Here is a 23,061-nt window from a genome sequence, read left to right as displayed (position 1 = left end):
CAGTAAAATAGTACAAAGGATATTAATGTGGAACAAAGTATAATCTTCAAGTGTATTTCTAGAACATACTTGACAGTGGTTCAGCTATGCTGTATTCCTTAGATAAATTCTGAAATGCTCTATTTAGTTTAGACATATTATGGCATCTTTGATATTCAAGATGCATCTATAATAGGGTGAACAAAACAATATGATAATTAAAAACATATCACATGGAGAATTAGTGAAGTGGAAAATTTATACTACAGAAAAAATATTTGAAGCAATATGTGTCACGTGGAAGTGGATGATACTCCGGGAATACTAGAGGGGCAAAACAGAGGTTAAATAATAAAACTTAGAGAAAGATTTTGTTCATTCATAATAGGATTTGCTAAAACTCAGCCTTATGGAACAATGGTATTGGGAATTTTGTGTGTGACCATTTTCCGTTAGGTGAATATATATATTCAAGAAGAATCTACCTGGGATGTTAGCAGAGATTCTCAATTTGGGGAGGCGATGATGCTAATAGCTAAAATGCCATTCAAGCCTCAACTCTATTAAACCTTTGAGAGACACGGCATTATTAAAAGTATCCTTGTGCACAAGTAAATATTTTATATCATATTACTATGTAAACATTAAATATATCTTTATATTATTTAAATATATCTGTATATATAGTACTTCTAAAATTATCTCATATATAATTTAGATGAATAACTCAACTTTAACCTAATGTGTTTTGATGTTAATAATTTGTAGTTTTTTGTGACATTCTTTGTATTTAAATTCAGAGTAGATTTTTCATTATATTTGCATGAATCACGATAGAGTCATGAGAAAACACAGTGTGGAATGGCAGCCCTTCACAATTGCTTTTGAGATTTTTGGATATTCAATCAAAAACACATAAAATAGAAATGTAATTTCTCAGTTCTTTCACTTGTAAAACTTTGCTAACTTGACCCTGAAATCTGAAAAACATTCAATTCACTGGTAAACTGGAGCATTATATATGTATATGGCAAACTTTTGTCTTTTATACAACAAAGTTGCTTTAAAATGAAACATGCTACTAAAATCATGTTGCAGGATGAATATAAAGAGCATATTAAATTGCATTTTAATTTATTCTTTTTATTTCAATTATAATTCATTTACATTTTTATTAAGAGTTATATTGTGACACATTTTTATACAGTGGATAAAATGCAGATTTTTATTTATTTATTTATTTTATTTTTTTATTGTTGTTCAATTACAGCCACCTCTCTTTTTCCTCCATTACTCTTCCATGCCCTGGCTACAACTCCCACTTTCAATCATCCCCCCTTTGATCTTGTCCATGGGTTTTTTTATCATGTTCCTTGATGTACTTCCCCCTTCATTCCTGCATTATCCCCACCCATCTTCCCTCTGGTCACTGTCAGTTTGTTCTTTATTCCCATGTTTCTTGCTCTATTTTGCTAATTTGTTTGTTTTGTTGATTAGGTTCTGCTTATAAGTGAGATTATATGGTATTTGTCTTTCACCGTCCGGTTTATTTTACTTAGCATGATGCTCTCCAGTTCCATCCATGCTGTTGCAAAGGGTAGGAGCTCCTTTTGTTTGCTTCTGTTGTGTAGTATTCATTGTGTAAATGTACCATAGTTTTTTGATCCATTCACTTACTTCTGGGCAATTAGGTTGCTTCTAGCACTTGGCTATTGTAAATTGTGCTGCTATGAACATTTGGGTACATAGGTTCTTTTGAACTGGTGTTTCAGGATTCTTAGGGTATAATCCCAGCAGTGGAATTACTGGGGGGAAAATGGCAATCAATAAGTACCTATCAATAATAATCTCAAAAGCAAATGGATTAAATGTGCCAACCAAAAGATAGTGTAGCTGAATGGATAAGAAAACATGACTGGTAACATATGCTGCCTATTAGAGACCCACCTCAGAACAAAAGAATTATAGACTGAGAGTGAAGGGTTGGAAAAAGTATTCCAAGCAAATAGACTGAAAAATTAAGCCAGGGTAGCAATACTTGTACCAGACAAATCAGACTTCAAAATAAAGGCGATGAAAAGAGACCCAAAAGAACACTTCATAATATTCAAAGGAAGAATCCATCAAGAAGACATAAACATTGTAAACATATATGCACCCAACATAGGAGCACCAGAATATATAAAGGAAAATCTTGGAGGACTTCAAGAAAGGGGATTTTAACACCCCTCTGTCAACAATGGATAGATATTATGGCACTGAATGACACACTAGATCAAATGGGCTTAATTGATATATAAAAGAACTTTTCATCCCAAAGAAGCAAAATACACATTATTTTCAAATGCACATGGAATATTTTCATAGATAGACAACATGACAGGACACAAAACTAGGCTCAACTAGTTCAAGAAAATTGAAATCATGTCAAGCATTTTCTCAGACCACAAGGGCCTAAAACAAGAATCCAACCTCTAGGAAAAAACTCAAAACTGGTCACATTCACAGAGATTGAAAAATATGTTATTAAACAATGAATGGATTAACAATGAGATCAGGGAAGAAATCAGGCAGTTTCTGGAAACAAATGGAAATGAACGCACAACAGCCTAAAACCTATGGGACACAGTGAAGGCAGTCCTGAGAGGAAAGTTCATAGCGATACAAGCCTACCTAAAAAAAGATAGCATAATACAAAATAAACAACCTAATCCTACATCTATAAGAACTGCAGGAATGACAACAAACAAAACCCAGAGCAAGTAGAAGGAAGCAAATAATCAAGATTAGAGCAGAATTAAATGATATAGATACTAAAAGAACAATTCAAAGGATCAATAAATCCAGGAGCTGGTTCTTTGAAAAGATAAACAAAATTGACAAGCCTTTAACCAGACTCATCAAGAAAAAAAGAGAGAACCCAAATTAAAAAAAATCAGAAATGAAAGGACAAATTACAGCTTTTTAAACTCAGTCAAGCCTAAATTCAAATTGCTTAAACTCGCTGAATTCTACTTTACTTAAAAAAAATCACTTAACTTTTAATGTCAGTTTCTCCATCTTTATTGGTTATAATGACTACATCACAAGATTTCAGGTTAACTAAAGAGAATTCTAAAGTGCTTAGTACAATGATTATCATGTAGCAGGTCTTCAATAGATGATTCATAAACATCTTTCCCTCTTAAATTACTTCTAAGTTTTTAATAATTTTATTCACGACTAAAAATTATTATCTGCTTTTAAAAACTTTGATTTTAAGATATTTTAATGATAGAGACACTGGCCTAAAGTGATCATCTATATACTGATAAAATTTCCATCTGAAAATAACTAATTTTGAAATCTTTTTAAATTGTGTAACGTGCTATTTTGAATTAAAGAAAGGCTTTGGATATTATAACACTTAGGTCTGGGTTATTAATATTTTAATTGTATATTATTATGTTATTGCTCATTGGATTAGATGATAACATTATATGTGAATCAATCATACAACTTGTGATTTTGTTTCTCTAACACAGTTTTACAGATTCACTTAACATTTGTGAGCTAATTTCTCTCCTTTCATTTTCATTCACCTGTCTGATAACTGATACACTTTGGCAGTGGCCTATACCCTGTGATAAAGCTAGCTGGATAAAGGAAAGAGTAAAATCGTAACAACCTCACAAAATGTAACTGGATAGAAATTCACTGGTTCTAGAAGTTAAGTTGTATTATTCATGCAGTATGTCTCTTTAGAAGAGGATTGGAAAATCTATATTTAAACAGACATCTGCTTAGAATAAAATGATCTGCTAAAAAGCCTTTTCTTCCTTTAAGGTAATTTTTGATTTTTCTTTGACTTGACATATATCTTGACTTAATTTCTATTTTTTTCATTTTTAGATCTGTAATGCATCTACTTTATTGTTATAAGGCCAAATATCTATAAATATATAATGGTATAATAATAATAGCAGCACATATCAAAATAATGGAGTATTTTATGTTGCCTTTACAAACAACAAAAATAAGCTTTCAGCAAAAAATGTTACTACATAGACTAGAAAATTATGTTGGTTAGGAGTACCTAATATTTTAGGTCCTCTTACAGAAAGTCTGAAGTACATATACATTTTTCAGTATACAATTACTAGAAGTTACATATTGTGTGAAGGTTTTTTTTTTTCAGTTCAATTGATCATCTTGAATACATTTCTTTATTGAAAAATTGTTTCTGACTACTATTGTATTTATATGACTTGAATAAATTGTTGAAAATGCTTTCAGAGAATTTCATATTGCATATAATATACCACTGTTAAGCATTCGATTGGATTTTCCTGTATGTTATCCTATTCTGGTGTATGTTGGTTTGAAATAACCAGATTATCAATTAGGTTGCAAGTGAAAGTTCTGAAACTATGAAGCACAGATGAATGTATTTGCAAAGACCAGGTAGCACCAGAATTGATGGGAAGAGGGGGAAGCAATATAAAAAATAAATGACAAAGGACTAGAAAAGGAAGTACAGCTGGGTATAAAGCCTAGCCTAGGTCCTAGTAGGATCGTTTGGGCAAGATGCTTCCAGGTGCTCTGTAGCCACTCCGTCTCAGGCAGACCACGACTGTGTGCCTGCACGTGCAGCCTTGGCACAGCTAATTGTAATTTGGCAGATGATGTATTTTCATCTTTCCCTACAGATTCAAAATATTTAATTGGTCAAGTTTAGGTCATGGTCAAGATCTAAGCCTTTGTCTTTAAGGGGAAAGAAATTATATCAGACCTGTTAATATCCTAGAGCGGTCAGGGTGGGGGCTACACCAAAGAGCATTCTCCTAAATTAACATACCAGTTTATGCTCAGAGGTGTTTCATGAAGATACGTATCTACAAGTCCAAGCATTTTTCTCTTCCTTCATTTAATTTTATTTTTTTGGTATTTTATGGATTAATACTGGCTGATTATAGAATAGAGAACTAAAAAGCAGAGAATTACAAAGGAAGAACATAATAAATTCATAATTAAACTACTATCTAAATACAACTATAATATTGTATTTATTTCTGGTCACTTTTAATTTTATATATTGCATGTATATCTGTGTGTATATATCTACAACTTACATTTATTTTTAACAAGTTAGATCCTATATGAATAGATTTAATTCAGTATCCTATTTATTTAACTCGAAAGTTTATGAAGAGCAGTAAATATTATTAAAAACATAGCTTGATATTTTTCCTATAAATGATATCCCTTTCTATAAATGTATCACCATTTACTTGCATATTATTTTAATCTACAAGCAGTTCTCTTTTTTGTTATAGATGATGACAAAGTAGAAAACTTTTCTCAAAAATTTTATATGCATATATCTATGTCTTTAGGACAATCCCAGAAGAAAATTAATTTAAGGAGAGACCTTCTAAATTTCTTTTAATATAATTTTCCCTAGAAAAGTTAATTACTAGTAGTATAAGATGTCATATTTAAACTTTGATTTAATAATAACATTGTAGTGCATATTCCCTTATAGATTAAAAACTGCTATTTTTTAATTATTATTTTTATTGACTTTCAAGTTTAGCTGTTTCCATTTTCCCCCTCCATAGTGTGCTATTTTATTTTGTATTAGTTTAACCATTCATGAAGTTAACATGGTTATTTTATGAATATGTATTCATGTGTTGAGACTGTAATAAGTATTGGAAATGCATTGATAAAAGGAGCCTAGCCCTGGCTGGCATAGCTCAGTGGATTGAGCGTGGGCTGGGAACCAGTGTCGCAGGTTCGATTCCCAGTCAGGGTACATGCCTGGGTTTCAGGCCATGACCCCCAGCAACCGCATATTGATTTCTCTCTGTCTCTGTCTCCCTCCCTTCCCTGTCTAAAAATAAATAAATAAAATCTTAAAAAAAAAGGAGCCTAAACTGATCCCTTCTTTCTCAGAACACACAGTACAGAGGATGAAACGCTCAACAAGTGATAACAAGCTAGTTTAAGAGCTTCGAATCTAGATGCTGTTAGGGGAGAATGTACTGTGAGCAGCACAGCCAAAGCTCTGAGAGCCACTTCTGCTTCCAGGAGGAAGAATATACAGCCTGAGGGTGGAGCGACTTTCCAAAGAAAGGACAGAATAGGAAACCATAGTACAGCAAGTGGAGAAACTGAATTTATAAATTACTAATTACAAAGTCTGGCACATGAGATTAAGATATAAGGAAATTAAAGTTATTTATAAGGTTTACAGTGTAGAATGTGAAGTGTAGTTCCAATATGAACCTGAAGGAATAAGCAGGGACTAAATAGTATAAAGCTAACAAATATACATAATAATCTAAAATCAAGGACTCAAACATCATTCTGACAACAGTAAAATTTCATTGAATTATTTAAAGTAAGGAATGCCATTATAATATTTGTGTATTAGGAAGATCATTTTCATTACATGCCTACACATAGAGTTCTATGGAGATGAAGGGAGGAGGCTGTGGCAATACTCTTGATGAGACATAATTTAAAAAACCTAGATATGGAACAGAGAAATGGAAAAATAGTAAATATTTTGAAAATTACTTAACTAGATGGTGGATTTTTGTATTGGGTAGTGAATGGGAAAGAAGGAGAAGGAATCAAATATTATAAACAATTCAGTTTGCAGCACAATACTGCTGAATTTCTCGTAAAATATCTAAGAGGGCATGCAAAATCAGCATCTAGCATCTTGACTCTGTTAATGGACTCAACTTGCGTCCCCACAAAAGTTGTATGTTGAAGCTTTCACCCACAATTTGGAAAGAGAGAAGCTTTTCTTGGGAGGTACTTAAGAACAAATAAATTCATGTGGATAGGTTCCTAATCTGATAGGATTTTTAGGTTTATAAGAAGAGGAAGAGATATCTCTCATTCTTTCTCTCTTTCTCCCTGTGTGTGTCTCTCTCTCTTCTCTCTCTCTTCCCCCTTCCTCTCTCCCTCTCTCTCTCTTTTCTTACTCTCCATGTGCATGCACTAATAAAAGGCCTTGAGAGATGAGAGCACACAGTGAGAAGATTGCTGTCTGCAAGCCAGACAGCCCTCACCAGATCACACCAGCACCTTGGACTTCCAGACTTCAGAACGGTGAGTAAATATTTTGTGCATGTTTAAGCCACCATCCATGGTGTTTTGTTATGGCAGCCTGGAGTGACTAGTGCAGACTCCACATCTCAGAAGAGATGACTGAGTAAACAAGCAAAGCACAGGCACTGCCACAGGAACTGAGTAATACCAACATGTACCTAGATATTCTGAATAGCCTTAATAGCCTCTGCTTGTCTTTTTATTTTTTCCTATTATGTCTCATCATACTATTTTTATCTCCCTGGTAAAGTGTTAAAGATTCTTCTACTTTATATACCAGATCTTTGTATATTAAAAATATCAACTCTATTTCTCATATTTTCTGTTGTCTGTTGTCAATTGTAGATTTTCCATGACTGTCAAAACTGAATTTTATCAAGGTGAATCAATCAGCCATAGTTTTGCCAGTCTCCAAATTGTGGCAGAACTTTTCCCATTTTCTAATCCAATGCATACTTAAAATGATCCTTCTTTGTGTAAACTTAGTTACACATGTAAAAATAAAGCTTTATGAGAAATGAAAGTTGGGCTATTTTTCATTGCACTAACAAAAAAAAATTCCTCTCAGCAGTGGAATAGATGAGGTGCACTGCTTAGCAACACTCTTCCATATATACTCTGTGTTGCTTAGCAGCAAACTTTCAATAAAGTGCCACTTTGAATTGGTATAATTCATCTCTTCCCTGAGTAGAGAAATATACTGCTGCCCAGATCCAGCTTCCTCAATAGTTATACAATGGAATCTGGACAGGGCAGCAAACTAATAGTACCAGTTCCTTTGGTTTCCATATTCAGAAGACTGTCTCTCCAGATCATTTTTCTTGACCTACCAGGGGCCTGAAGGTGAGCTTGTGAATATAAAAGCTAATCTCTCTCAAATAAATTCATGTTTTGTTGATCTTATCATGCATCAGGATTGTGGGAGCTAGCATGTACAATATGTTTAAAACCAAGATCCATAAGTTTTAGTGTTCTTGTGCTTTCTCTGCTAAATCATAAACTTTTTTCAAAAGCAATTTCTTACGATGATAAATTATCCAACAATAATGCATTTTTGGGGCAAGACTAGAGGAGCAAGCCATCAGCTGATTTCAATTCACAGTGTTTGCCTTAGTTACTAACAGCTGTTAAATACATATACTAACCTTTTAATCCTCATACCAGAGAATTATGAGAATTAAATAACACTATGCATGTTAAAATATTAGCATACTGTAGACACTAAATACATACTATTATCAATACTCTTTTTAGTCATTTCTACCAAATATCCTATTGTCATATTCTAACATTGTGGTCCATAATTCAGGAATATGTATAATTTGAATCTTATGAATATTAATTTTTGGTAAATCTTCTCTTTCTGTTCTTAGTTTAACTGTCATCCTTCGTATTCTTCAAGGTTTCATTCTCAATGATTCCTAGGGTAGGTATTAACTACCCTCACAGTTTTATCATAGATTTCATTCATGTAATAACTGTGTAATTCACTGATAACTATTTATGCATCAGAATAAAGTGATGGGAATGATTCTTTGAGTAGGAAAGTTAAAAGTCTATTCCTACTACTGTGGAATTTTAAACCGTGGAGTTTCATGTTGAATTGAAATACTAAATAAGCAGCATGGCTGTTCTCTTTCTATTTGTAAGCTACTGTGTTATAATAAGGATAAGAGGTTTGTCTTTTGTAGGACACAACCAAGTTTAAGTTAAGGTTAGCAAAAATAGTATACATTCACTAGTATACTAACAAGATGAATTATGATTTATATGTCTACTTTAGCTCTGATGGAGGATGGCTTTCATTTTAACAAGCTAGCTTTCTAGTTTAAAGGTAGAAAGTAAGAGGCCCATTTTCTCCCATAACATTCTTAAGAGAATGAAACTGAAAGGGAACCAAAATAGCAGTCCAAATAAGTGCAGGCAATTCAACACGATCACCCTATATATGTCCTGTGGGGGGGAAACAGTCACATTCTTCTAGTTCACACAATAAAAATTCCACACTGGTTGTTGCCAGGAGAGAAGTAGGTAGAGGCATGGGTGAGAAAGATGAAGGGGGATATAGTCAGTAATGGTGGGATAACTTTGCACCGTGACAGATGGTTACTAAACTCAATGCAGTGAATATGTAGTAAGGTATACAAATGTCCAAGCACTATGTTGTACACTTTAAACTAATAAATATCGTATGCCAACTATACTTTAAAAAATTATGAGATTAAAAAATGAATAAGTTTATAAGCTTACCCTTCAAAAGATAACTACAGCTATAACCAAAACAACAGCAGTGCTCATACATGTACTTATATGGCTAAATCTTCCCCAGTGTTTAAAGCTAGAATCACATTCAGTCTTTTTTAATCCATTCAGCCACCCTGTGTTTTGATTGGAGCACTTAACGATTTACATTTAAAGTAATAGCTGATAGGTATATAGTTACTGTCATTTTATTATTAATTTTTTTTATCTTTTTTCCCTTCTTAAAGAAGTCTCTTTAACATTTCTTGTAATGCATTTTTGGTGATGATGAACTCATTTAGCTTTTTCTGATCTGGAATTCTTTTTATATGCCCTTCAATGCCAAATGGTACATGTGCTTCCTACAAGAAACCTATTTCTGATCTAAAGACATGCAGACTGAAGGAAAAATTATTGAAAGGTATATTTTATGAAAATGAAAAAAAGCTGGGTCATCAATACCTATATCATACAAAACAGACTTTAAAATAAAGAGTATAACAAAAGACAAAGAAGGACCCAGCAATTTCACTTCTGCATGTTTATCCAAAGAAATTCAAAACATTAATTTTAAAAAGTACACATTTCTATGTTCATTGCAGCCTTATTTTCAATAGCTGGTATATGGAAGCAATATAAGTCCACTGATAAACAAATGGGTGGAGAACAGATGGTACATACACAATGGAATATTATTCAGCCACAAAAAAAGAATAAAATCCTGCCATCTGAAATAAAATGGATGGACCTAGAGAGTGTTATGCTTACTGAAAAAAAAAACAAACAGAGATTATTGATTTTACTTATATGTTAAATCTAAAAATCAAAATAAATGAACAAATAAAGCAGCATCAGGCTCACTGATACAGAGAACATTTTAATTGTTGCCAGATGGGAGAAAAGGTAAAAAAGAATGGATGAAGAAGTACAAATTGCCCAGATATCATTTACAGTCATAAAAACAGTCATGGGAATGTAAAGTACAGCATCTGGACTATAGTCAGTAACATTGTGATAACTAGGTATGGTGTCAGATGGGGTCTAGACTTACTGAGGTGATCACTTTGTAAGTTATGTAAATGACTAATCACTATATTGTACCTTTAAAGCTAATATAATATTGTATGGCAATTGTACTTGAAAATTTTAAAAAATAATATAAAAAAAAAACAAAATGTCATTCAGTCCATTCTTTGGCTTTCTTCAGTCTAGCTTATTCCATCTTTAAACTGCTTGCTCTCCTCCAGAACAGTCATCTTAAATTGCCCACATTAAACTTTTTAAAAAGGCTTTAGCTAATGAACTTGCTTGCTTTATTTTCCTCCACAAGGCTAGAAAATTCAAGTATCTTCACCAGAGAGAATAATTTGGTACAAGAAAGGTTGAAATTCATTCCAAGTGGTTATTACATCAGGCCTGAGATTTTATTGTCAGTGTTACAAAGAAGTTTAGAGGAACAAAAGTGAAAGTAAAACCAGTGATAATGAGCAACACCACTGTATGATGTTCATACAGGAATTACATTACAGAAAAAATGTTTTGATTATTAGTAGTAGATAACTAGTTACTGATGATTTTTCAAATAATAATCAAATGGCCAAGAAACTAAAATAAAATAATTTTTTGTTTTGGTTTAGCTCCAGACTGAACTTTCATCTAATTGTTGAATGTAAGATTTAAAAACACAGGTCATTGTTGTTACACTGAATAAAATATATCTATGGTTTGGTACAAATCAGTAATCTATTTAGTATCTGAAACATAATAAAATTTCAGTTGCTCCTGTTGATATTTTTAGAAAGATGCATGCATACTTATGTAAAGCTTCTATAATATAGTCTTGAGTTTTAACACATTCATGTGCTATTTTGCTATTTATGTTAGCTTAGTTTCATTTGAGAATATTTCTATGCTTAATACCTGTATTATATTGCATTATAACATATTATGTTATATATATTTTTTCTGTACATGGTTTGAAAGGTTTTCACTTTTTTTTAAACATCAGGGCACAACATGGAAATGACTCAATATGTTTTTAAAATAAAATCAAGTTTGAGATTACATGATCACGCAGATACAGTTGAACATCTGTGGGTATTTCTGGGCTAGTGACTGTCCGTCATACTTTGGCTCTACTACTACTTCTTTAATGAAACCTTCCATAGTCACCCATTGTACCGCTCCCCTTTCTACTCCACCACTGTGTATCACATTAAACTTTTCATTTGCTTAAAAACATGTAAATTATTTATATGATCTTATTTCCCCCACTATAATGTAAACACACAGCAAGATCTTGTTTCTGTTTTTGACCACTGCATCCTGGTCTAGAAGAATATCTGTTGGGCTCATAAATATAGAGTCTATAAATGAATAAGTAAATGAGTAAATAAATATCATCACTATCATCATTTTTGTATTCTTACTTACTAAATTTACATAGGCCAGAGGAATAAAAGAGAGTACTAAATATTGATGACACAACTTCATTTGTACTTCTGTTTTATGGTTCAATGTGTTTCTCTGAGATAATATAAACTAGTTCGATACTAAAATTTAAAAAAAGATAACCCTTCTTTCCTCTAATTTCTCATATGTAAAAAATATTTAAAACAAAGTACTCTGAAATATGTGAACTCATGATATCCACTCAAGAAAAATCCCCTTAATAAATCCTCAAATAGTCACATATTCTCATAAGTTCAGGATTTTATGAAATAAAGTAGTTTTGTTATTATTTAGTTAAGCATAGCTAACAAAAGCATATGAAATGAGAACCAAAAAAGGAATTTTGATACTTTGATATACTGATTTTAACCATAGCATTATTTGCCATGCAAACTTTTTTAACAGATTAATTTAGTAAGCCTCCATTTACTTGTGAATTCTTGAAATAGGGTAAATCAATATATTATTCATTGTTCTCTATGTAGTCACAGAAACTGCAATCAAATGTGACATTCCTAAATCCAATTGTCAAGCCTTATTCATGAGTAGGCCGTATGAGGAGTCAGGGTAGGCAGCTGAATATGACATATGATTTGAAAGCACTGGAAATTATTTTTACTTAAAATAAAATGTCTCCTTCATTACCTTTCTCTGTGCATATAATTTCATCTTTAAAAATCTCTTGGGGTTTTAACTTTAGTTTTCACTTAATACTTGGAAGTATGACTCTTCTGTCTTTTACAAATATTCACTGAGAGTTCATCCGGAGATTCAGGGAGGACTTTCCCTTTACACCACTTTAAAGAACTGATATCTTATTTCATGGAACTTTTTCCTATCAAGAAATTAAAAGATGCTACACAAAGGGAAGAGGTTGCCTTTCTAACCAAATCATACCTGGGAAAAAAATGGTAAGTCCCTCAAGTTGCAACCAGACAAAAGTTATATGACCAAATTTAGAGACCAGAAGAAAAATTATGAGTAGGAGGAAAATCCACACAACAAAATCTTATAATATTATATTAAGAGAATATTCAGTCTATTTCTTCATCTTATCAAGAAATGGAGAATCCAAGAGGTTGTGATTTCCTTATAGCAACACAATTTTAGATGAGAAATTGCATCCGCATTACCTGACAATGGTCTCTTTCCCACTATGCCCAACTACTTTCTATTCAAATCAGAGAGGGAAAAATATGATTGGGCTTTAATTAATCATTTTTGTCTTTATGTGCTCTCATTTTTTGTTGTTATAATAAAATTCATTTTGAATGAATTACCCATCACAGTGAAACATTTTTAATTTGTTAAGTAAACAAAAAATTTTTAAAAAACACATTCCAGTACTTAAGCATTGTCTCACTTTTCAATTTTAATTTGAGTAATAAATATAAAATATTCAATTGTCAATATTGCCCATTCCCCTTTTCTCTTTCACTTCACACTTACCAATTAATACTCTTTAACATACCATATGCTTTGCTTACATGTTATATTTATTGTCCTTTCTCTGTACCCTCTATAAGAATTAAGCTTACGAGGGCACAGATTTCTGCTGATTTTGTTTATTGCTATGTTCCAGGCACTTCCAACTATTTGGCACATATTCAATATTCAATAACATATTCTGGATAAATGGTTGGATGAAATGTGAAAAAAGAGAAGTACAATCTCCATTGAAGTAAAATGTTAAGAGTAACACTCTTACACTAATACATATCATTTCTAATGCCAGGCATAATAAATGTCCAGGGCAAATGCAGAAGTTTCAAGCAGGCAGTGACAAATGAGTCAAAGAAACCCCACAGAACACAGTAATTTTAGAGGATAACTTATCTCATCTTCCAGTGACCTGTTACTTTATAGTCCAGATGCCGTTCTTAAGTGTGTGCTATTTCACAGCTGCTAGAAGTACATGGTGACTGCCAGCTTTGCAGGATTTATTTGTCCATATTTTGCTTCTATCTTCTCAAAGTTTTCTAATGAATGGAAGATTAATAATGTTCAGTAGCAATTAAGTACTCTTTAATTAGCTATACTGAACAAAGATGTATTATTTAGAATGGAAAAAAGTAGAATCCAGAGAGCAATTAAAGGTAAATATAGTTTTAGATTGAAAACTGCTTGATGTTATTTCAGTTTTAATAGTATCTATTATTTAATTGTAAGGTAAAAATTTGCCAGTAAGTGAGTTTGACACAATCATAAGTAAAAATCCTTTTTTTATATATCTTGAAAAATGAAAATAAATAACTTGATTTTTAACATAGTATATGATCACTGGTATGAAAATCAATATTTTGTAACATATCTATAATGAGGAAATTCATTATTTATTTTTTTAAATATATAATCTTTATTGTATTTTTTTCATTATCATTTAGTTCCCTTATACCCCCTTCTCCACAGCAATCACCACCCTCTTGTGCATGTCCTTGGGCCCTTTGACCCACCCCTAAGCTGCCCCGCCCTGCACTAGCTGTCATTCCACCCTCCATCTGTGAGTCTGTCTTTGTTTTGCCAGTTAGTTCAGTCTGTTCATTAGATTCCACATATGAATGAAATCATATGGTATTTGTCTTTCTCTGATTGGCTTATTTCACTTAGCATAATGTTCTCCAGATCCATCCATACTGTTGCAAAGAGTAAAATTTTCTATTTTACAATTGAGTAGAATTCCATTGTTTAAATGTCCCAAAGTTGTTTCATCCATTTAACATCCATTTAACATTTAACAGTGTTAAATGGATGATGGACATTTGTGCTGCTTCCATATCTTGGCAAATGTAAATAATACTGCAATGAACATAGGAGCAGTTACATTCTTTCAAATTAGTGTTTCATGTTCCTTTGAATATAGTCCCAGAAATGGGATTGCTGGGTCAAAAGGCTGATCCACTTTTAATTTTTTGAAGTATTTCATAATGCTTTCCACAGTGGCTGCACTAGTCCTCATTCCCACCAACAGTGCAAAAATGTTCCCTTTTCTCCATATCCTTGCCAGCACTCATTTCTTTCTTTCTTTTTTTTTTTTTCGATTTATTGATGATAGGCATTCTGATAGTTCTGAGATGGTATTTCATCATTTTTATTTGTGTTGCTTTAATGATTAGTGATGTTGAACATCTTTTCATACGTCTATTGGCCATCTGTATGTCCTCCTTGGAGAACTGTGTATTCAGGTCTTTTGTCCATTTTTTAATTGGGTTGTTTGATTTTTAGGTGTTGAGCTTTGTAAGTACTTTATAGATTTTGGATATTAATCCCTTATCAAATATATCAGCAAATATGTTCTCTCATTCTGTGGTTGTCTTTTTTATTTTTTGATGATTTCTTTTGCTGTGCAAAACTTTTTTAGTTTGATAAAATTCAATTTGTTTATTTTTTTTATTTTGTTTCCCTTGCCTGGGGAGATTGAAAAAAGATTGCTACAAGCAATACCCAAGATTTTGCTGCCTATGGTTTCTTCTATAATTTTTTCTGGTTTCAGGTCTAACATTTAAGTCTTTGATCCATTTTGAATTTATTTTTGTGTGTGGTATAAGAAGGTGGTCTAGTTTCATTTTTCTGCATGTATCTGTCCAATTTTCCCAACACCATATATTGAATGAACTGTCTTCAGCCCATTGTATGTGCATGTTTCCTGTCAAATATTAGTTAACTGTGAAGGTGAGGGCTTATTTCTTGGCTCTCTATTCTGGCCCATTAATATGTGTCTGTTTTTATGCTAGTACCAGACTATGTGGCTGCAAACAGAGTTTAATTCTTTGGCCCTTTAAAAGGTTTTCTGTATCTCCAGCTGACTCTCTCTGGGCATCAGAATCCCTTCTGCTTTTCACAACTGGATATTATTTGGGTTCTTTTCTGGCTCTAGTGATGTAGGCTGGGGAGCCCAGCTCCGGGATTAGACCCCACACTTCTCAGGGGGAACTCCTGGCCACCAAAGTATCCCTCTAGCACTTCAGCTGCCCCCTGTGGGAGCCCAGGGAGCCCAGGAGGAGCCCTCTCCTGTCTCCTCTGTACTCCCTACTGGTCACATTGTGCTGAGGTGGTTTCTTCTGTTTGTCTGTGGTTGTAAGGCTTCTCCCCAGCTGGTGTTCAGTTAGTTATTCTGGATGATTTCTCTACAGTTTAATTGTAATTTCAGATTGGTCCTGGGAAAAGGTTAGTGTAGCTTCCACTTAATCTTCTGCCATCTTATATCCTCTGTTTATTATAAAAGTATATAGTCTTGGTGTCCACTTTCTAAACTTAAGAGACAGAGCTCTTTCACCAATACAGTGCATCAATGTCTATTTTGATGTTGGTTAACTGCTTAACATTTCAGCTTGTCTTCCATCAACATAAACATTTTCTAATTCATTAACACTATATGATTTCAGATTTCAATGGCATATGAAGAATGTAGTTTAAGCTGCAGTTCTATTGAACGTGGGTTAACAATCATCTGTATGAAAGAAGGAAGTTGAGGCAGTTCAGTCTATCAGATAATTTAACCCTGAATCATCTGTTGGGCATTCAATACTAAAGTGCAAGTCGCAAGAAGGCCCCATCTTCAGCATCCCCAGACTTATGGTGCATGATCATGATAGCAATCTATAAAAAAATCCTGATTATGAGAGAAGTAGTTGCAGGTAGACCATAATCTAGAAAATTCTATATAACATTAAAAATAAAACTTCAAATAGTTGAAGTAAACAAAAAAGAAATGTAAGGTGATTATTTAGAAACTTGAGGTCATTTATTGTATGGGTAAGTGGTTTCTATAACTAAAAATGACTATCTCATCATACAATCAATTTTGGAGTAAACCTTTATCATCATTAATTTTTAAAAGTATGTTCATATTTTTCCCATTACATTTGAATGCAAGTTTATAATTTTAAATGTTTTCTATTACAGAATTCAGTAGAGAAATTAAGGTATTTTGGCTTTACTTAATAAATTATACTATTGAGAATAAAGTAATGAAATATCATGTTTCTTTCTTCTTCTCTTCCTGCCTCCTTTCCTCCCCATTTATCCTTCAAACATACAAACAACATTTATTATAAACAGATTATATAATAAAATTCTATTTGGTTCTAATGCTATAAATACAAATGAGAGAAAATATCTAGCCTCAAAAACCTTATAGTGGAGAATCTGGAAATATCATCTAATGGTAGTTAAAAATTCATATGATTAGTCTATTATAGACTTATCCAACATCTTTCTCTCTCCTTCTACATATCTATGTATCTCTCTCTATACAACACATATCAGTAGGGGCACAATCAAAACTTACAAATAAATATAGAAGAACCTAAATAAGTTTTCAACACATTGACCTCAAATCAGAGCATCTTGCACTTATACATGATAAAAAGAAAATTAAATGTAGGATATAAAACATGTGCTTTTCAGCCAGAAAGAATGGTTTCTAAACCAAGCACAAACTACCTGGTTGGCAATGGTATGCTGCTTCCTCCTCTTCCCTGGTCTGTAGGCTCTGCAAAGGAAAGGGCTGGTGCATCCAGCTCACTGAGTATTTCTAGCACATAGTACAATGCCTAGTACAAAGTAGCTACTTAATAACTATGTTTTTTACACATGGATAATTTTTAAAGCTTAAAAGTCTTTTTAAGGCCTAGTGAGAAAACAACTATTACCCATTCTAAACTTGTTTTAGATCTTATCCTAGGGTAGATCCAGTCTCTTGTTATATGTTCCAGTAACACCTCACAATTGTCTTACATGGCATTTACTATATTTTCTGATTTGTTTGTGTGTGTTTATGTATGTGTTTTACCTTCTGTCTTTCTCTCTAGAATGTAAGGCCCATAAGGACAGAACTCATCTACTTAATTCATTATGTTGTCTCTACTAAATGTAATATTCCCGGAAACTACATTAATAAGTCAGAAAATCATTAATTAAGTTACTTAAGGAATTATTATGCTTAAGTAATGTAAACCATAGCTAACTTTAACATGGTTTTTGTTATATAGCTACACTATGTTAAGTGGGTAACATTATAGATTATACATATTTTTATGAATTTTTGATTTTTCAAAATAAAAAAATTAGAAAGATAACCAATCAGCAATAAAGTTAGCTCCATTAATTCTAATTTTGCTTGTATTAGATTATAGGTGCTTTGAATATTTTCATTAATTAAATCTGTGATTTAAAAAGTTAGTCTATGCTATTAAAATAGGATACACTAATCTTATTTTACTTAGGCAAGAAATCACATAGTTAAGGATAAAAAGTCTTAATTAGTTTTCTATAAACCTTTAAACTTACCCTTTTTGACTAGAAATTCATTGCATTTTAACAGCTAAAAATATGAAGAACAAGGTAACCTTTGAGAAAAGAAAAATGTCATCTTTATTGCCAATAGGGCACAAAAAACATGACAGATTTTTTATTGGTATATTTAGAAAACTGACGACAAAGGTGTCTTGTCAGTGAATGATAATTGTTGAATTTCCATGAGTGTGTGGGAATTTCACTGTTTCTTTGCAAAGCTGCAAGGTGAGAGAAGTGTGTTTATTTTCCTTCTCAGCTTATCATTCACGTTCTTCTTTTTTTAACTAACACATCCCTTCACACCGCCATCAAGAAAACCCAGATCATTCACGGCCCTTTCATTTTACACAGCTCCTCACTTCGGCACCGTGCACAATTTTTATCTCCCCTGATCGATGATCCAAGCTACTTGTTTCAATCCCACGACTAACGCTCCGGATTTTAGTTATTTTCTTAGTTCTTGTCATTTAACAAAGTTGTCTCATCAGCTAAGTCACATGAAACTGGCAGTGCATTTTATTATCCTTTGCATTTGTATATTCATTTTAAAAGCAGATGTATAAAAATGATACTATCTTAAATTTGTGTGGCAACACTCAGGCAAACATAGAAACTTTTTGTGGGTAGATTTAAGGCATAGTAGGCAGAGCAGAATTTTCAATGACTTTCAAATTCTGAACCCTTGTTACCCGTTCTATTTTTATACATTAATGTATCAGAAAAAAAATTATTTAGTAGTCCCACTTATTAATCCCTTTGACCAAAGGGCATTGACTTTAATTAAAAAAAAAAAAACATTTTTCTTAAATAGGCTTAGTCATTTAAAAAATGGTACTTGTGTCTCAAATTTTTAATTTAAGGCATTTTATATTCATCATCAAGAGCACAATGATCATGCCAAGCCTGCCAGAGCATTGCTGCGATGGTGTGAAGCTGCCTTTTTGCTACATGTGAGGACTTTCATAAGGATACTCAGCGATTCTCAGTACATATGAGCCATCATTGTCATTACCTTTGGAACACAGTTTAAGCCTCCTGGCGAAGGAGTTGTCCAGTGTCAATATTTGAAAGAAACTACAAAACTCCCCCTGCTGGCAGACAGTACTGAGAAAATAATCTGTGGTACACAAATCCTTTTGCAGGCAACAGAGAGGGAATAAATGATAAAAATCAATCAGTTGCCCAAGGAAATATAATAATCAGAAACCAATCAGCAAGTTAACTGCTTTGGGGCAATGAGTGGCTTTCTAATGGCTGATAGATAATGATACATAGGCAGCAAAACAGGCTTCTAGGTAAGTAACCTTCATTTTTCCAAAGGCAGAGCACACCATCTATTATACTGTCATGATTCCATAGCTGGAGGCTGAGAGAGCTCTTAACTTGTAAATAGATTTTGGATAATGGTTAACTCCAAATGACTTCATTCTTGAGGCAGATTACAGATAGCAATTTTTAAGGAAGGTTTGATGCCAAGACTAGCTAGTTGCAATTTTCCTCTGTTGTAACATTTTGACCCTTAGAAAAATGTTGAAGTAATGATGTCCGTCCCTTTTTTTTCATTGTCAGATTTTTGTTGTTGTTAGAGGAGCAGCATCTTCTCAAATGGCTAAGGATTCTGTGACCTATCTAAATAATTTTCAACATTAACTTTCAAAGACAGTTTTAACACCGAGTATACTTAACAAGTAAGGTATGAACTGGAACTGCTCTCTTAGTGATATTTTAACAGAGAACAAAATCTTAATACAAAGACACACAAATTAGAATTTTAGGCATTGACACATATTTAAATATGGGATTATTTGGAGAGAAACCTTTCAAGCCAGAATTATTTTGCTCCTTTTCCCATAAAGATAAATCAATATGTCTACATTACTGCTTTTGAGAGGTATTATTTCTACATACATGATTCTATGTTCAAGAGTTTGGGAAATACTGTTTAATGTTTGTTAGGGCAGGTGTCATTCTCCAGGCCACGGACTGGTACTGGACCAGGCCTGTTAGGAGCCAGGCAGTTCAGCAGACAGTGGGCTTGAATGTAATGCACTCGAATCATCCTAAAAGTATCAGTCCCCCCACCAGCGCTCGTTCCCCCACCATCCTGGTCCCTGGAAAAATTGTCTTCCATGAAACCAGTCATTGGCGCCAAAAAGGTTGGAGACCACTGTTAGTGTCCCCAGTGTACATTTATATTGAATTATCTGCAGTTTATAAAAAATGTTTATTTTTGACACAACTATCTCAAACATATGACCATTCTTTAAATGTAAATTCTTATAACATCTTAGCAAACATTTGAGAGATACTGACATCAAAAAAAAGGACATTGACTTGTCTTTGATTGTATTTAAACCAACATATTTTTCTAAGGAACAAAGACACAGTGAGATAACTGACATTTTTAAAAAATCTACGCAGCTAGTTAACATTAGTTGTAAAATCGTGACATGTTGCCATATGTGAAATTATTTTAGGTGTTCGCAATGGCTATTCTCACATTTACATTTTCTTCCCAAATATTGTACAGTACATATAGCTCGTGAAAAGCAGTATGTGATGATTATAAGGCAGTCTCTCTCCATTTGAAATATTATGGAGATGTGGGTCCCAGGAGAGCAGAAAGGGGTTTATAAAATGATAGTGCTCTCAGAAGCTCACAGGTGAGAAAGAACGTTACAGTTTCAAAAAGTAAGGATGGAGCAGCACAGACAGATATGGGCTACCCTGTCTGCTGGTCTAAGGTGCAGTTTGAAAACAGGGTGAAGATGTAAAGAGAGGCCGTGGTCGGAACATAAAATGCTCTGCATGCAAAGCCAAAATCTTGGAAGTGGCTTGCAATCTGCAGAGAGGAGTCTTTTTGGAAGAGGAGATAACTGAGGAAAAATAAAAATGTTCATGGCCTGCATTTTTCTCCTCCAAACTAAAAGAGCTTTGTTGAAATGCACAGATAATATATGTTCTTATAACTTTGATGATCTATTTTTTGAATAAAAAAAGTTACTGAGAAATTGACATTGCTCTTTAATAGTGAAAATTAATATGCATATCCAGAAATATTTTTAAATGAACTACGTAGAATAATTTTATCTTTCATTCCTCTCATTTTTTATTAGCTTTAGAATTTAACTGACAGATTCACATGCATGATCTCATTGCTTGCTCACTGTACAGATAAAACAAATGAAGTTTAGACATTGCAAGTTACTTTTCAGTCCTGGACTGTGGAAAGATGCAAACCAATTCCTTCCAATGCAACATTTGTTGAGCACCTACCTACTGAGTGTCAGAGCACTGGGGATAGAGCCATGAATATAATAGTCCCCCTTCAACCGTTCTAAATGCAGGATTTTTATTTTGTAGATATAAGCTCTTTGTCCCCCTGGCCAGCCTGAAAGATCATTTCACCATGGATCTCTTGAAAGGGCTAGATGCTAGACCAACCTTACTATCGTACTGTTCTCCAAATCCTAGACCCAAGCCCCAGCAAGGGTACGGCACTGTCCATTCACAGGATGAGCATTTCTACAAATTCATTTTGTTAAACTCCTCATTCTCAAATGTGTGGATACACATTGGTTGTACCAAATTCATTCTGCCCCCAATGGTTTTCCTTTGTAAAGACTGAATACTGCTCTTGAAACCCAACTGCAGAGCTGAGAATGCTATAGGTTGGTGGTGGATGCTGAATTGCTCATTCCAGTGCTGCCTGAGGGGGAACTGCAGAACAATTTGTACCAGGAGTGTACTGTAACTTAGAAAGCTAATCCAGGCTTATTTATACTATCAGTGTAGAAAAGTTTATACTGTTTCATGTAAAACAATCTAAAGGAGCAAGACTAGACACTGATTCATAGAAGAGTTAGAAGGCTGTTGCACAAAACAAAATAAGAATGGTAAAGATCCAGCTGAAATAGAAGGAAGTGGATAGAAAGGGTGGAGTAGGAAAACATTTAGAGAATTAAACCAGAAGTATTTAATGCCTGACTAGGTGTGAATGAAACCAGAACAATCTGGTATAACTTCCATGTTTCTGAGTTGCACACTATAATACCTCTTTAAGGAAGAATGGAAAATGTAATTTACTCAGTTTAAAAGTTGAATCAGCTCTCTCCGCTGTTGTGGTCTGTGAGGTTCATTCTTCTTCTCCACGTCTTCCCACAAGACTTCCAGGATCAAGAGGTTGCTGGCCAAGTAACAAAAGCAGAATTAGCTCATTCCCCAATGGGATTCCAATGGAAACTGGAAGTAAAATAAGGTACAATTCCAAGAGGAGACATTGGAGAAGAACCAAACTGGTTGTATAAGGAAGGGCATACCAGACGGGCTCACATACTTATGCTCTACTCGTGTTGTCTGCCTCCTGAAATTGCTGAAGAGACCACTGCTGTCTGGACAGTTTTCTGTGTTAATTGGGAAATTATTGGAGAAATTATTTTTCTCTTGATTTTTTTTCCTGCAGTAGTAGGTTGGTTCATTAATAAATGTGAGGCCATTTAAACTGCTGTTGTATTCTGATTTGTGGGTATTCAATGATACAAATATTCTCTGGCTACTAAGTAGAATACTTCAGTATGGCTAGTGTGAATAAGGAACTGATTTTTTTTTAGTTTATGTAAAAATTTATTTGACCAAAAGATATAAAAATTATACCATTATATATGATACAATTGTAATCCTAAAAAATTGAATCTATATATATCTATTAATACATATAAAGATTGTTATTTTCTTGCTGACACATCTTTTATTCTCAGACTCCAATTCCTAGAAAATTTGATTAACTTCCGTTGTTTAAACTAGTACTTATTACTCACTGTGGCTCTAAGATGTGGTATATTATGTATACAGGTGGGCAAAAGTGGGTATGCCAGTGTGAGTATGCAAAACAGAGTTTATCATTATTTATTTATTAATTATTATATTATTAATTTGTATTACTATTGTAAACTTACTTTTGCCCACCCCACACTTCTAGAGACCTTCCCT

The 23,061-nt window shown here is 33.4% G+C and overlaps 1 pseudogene; it reads left to right on the top strand.

Moving 5' to 3' along the window:
- Positions 1–6,995: 6,995 nt before the first annotated feature.
- LOC114508431 lies at positions 6,996–22,385 on the top strand (annotated as a pseudogene).
- Positions 22,386–23,061: the final 676 nt, after the last annotated feature.

Source organism: Phyllostomus discolor, chromosome 11, assembly GCF_004126475.2.
Source record: "Phyllostomus discolor isolate MPI-MPIP mPhyDis1 chromosome 11, mPhyDis1.pri.v3, whole genome shotgun sequence".
Taxonomy (NCBI): domain Eukaryota; kingdom Metazoa; phylum Chordata; class Mammalia; order Chiroptera; family Phyllostomidae; genus Phyllostomus; species Phyllostomus discolor.
The sequence above is the reverse complement of the archived record's forward strand: the minus strand, read 5'-3'. Positions and strand labels throughout refer to the sequence as shown.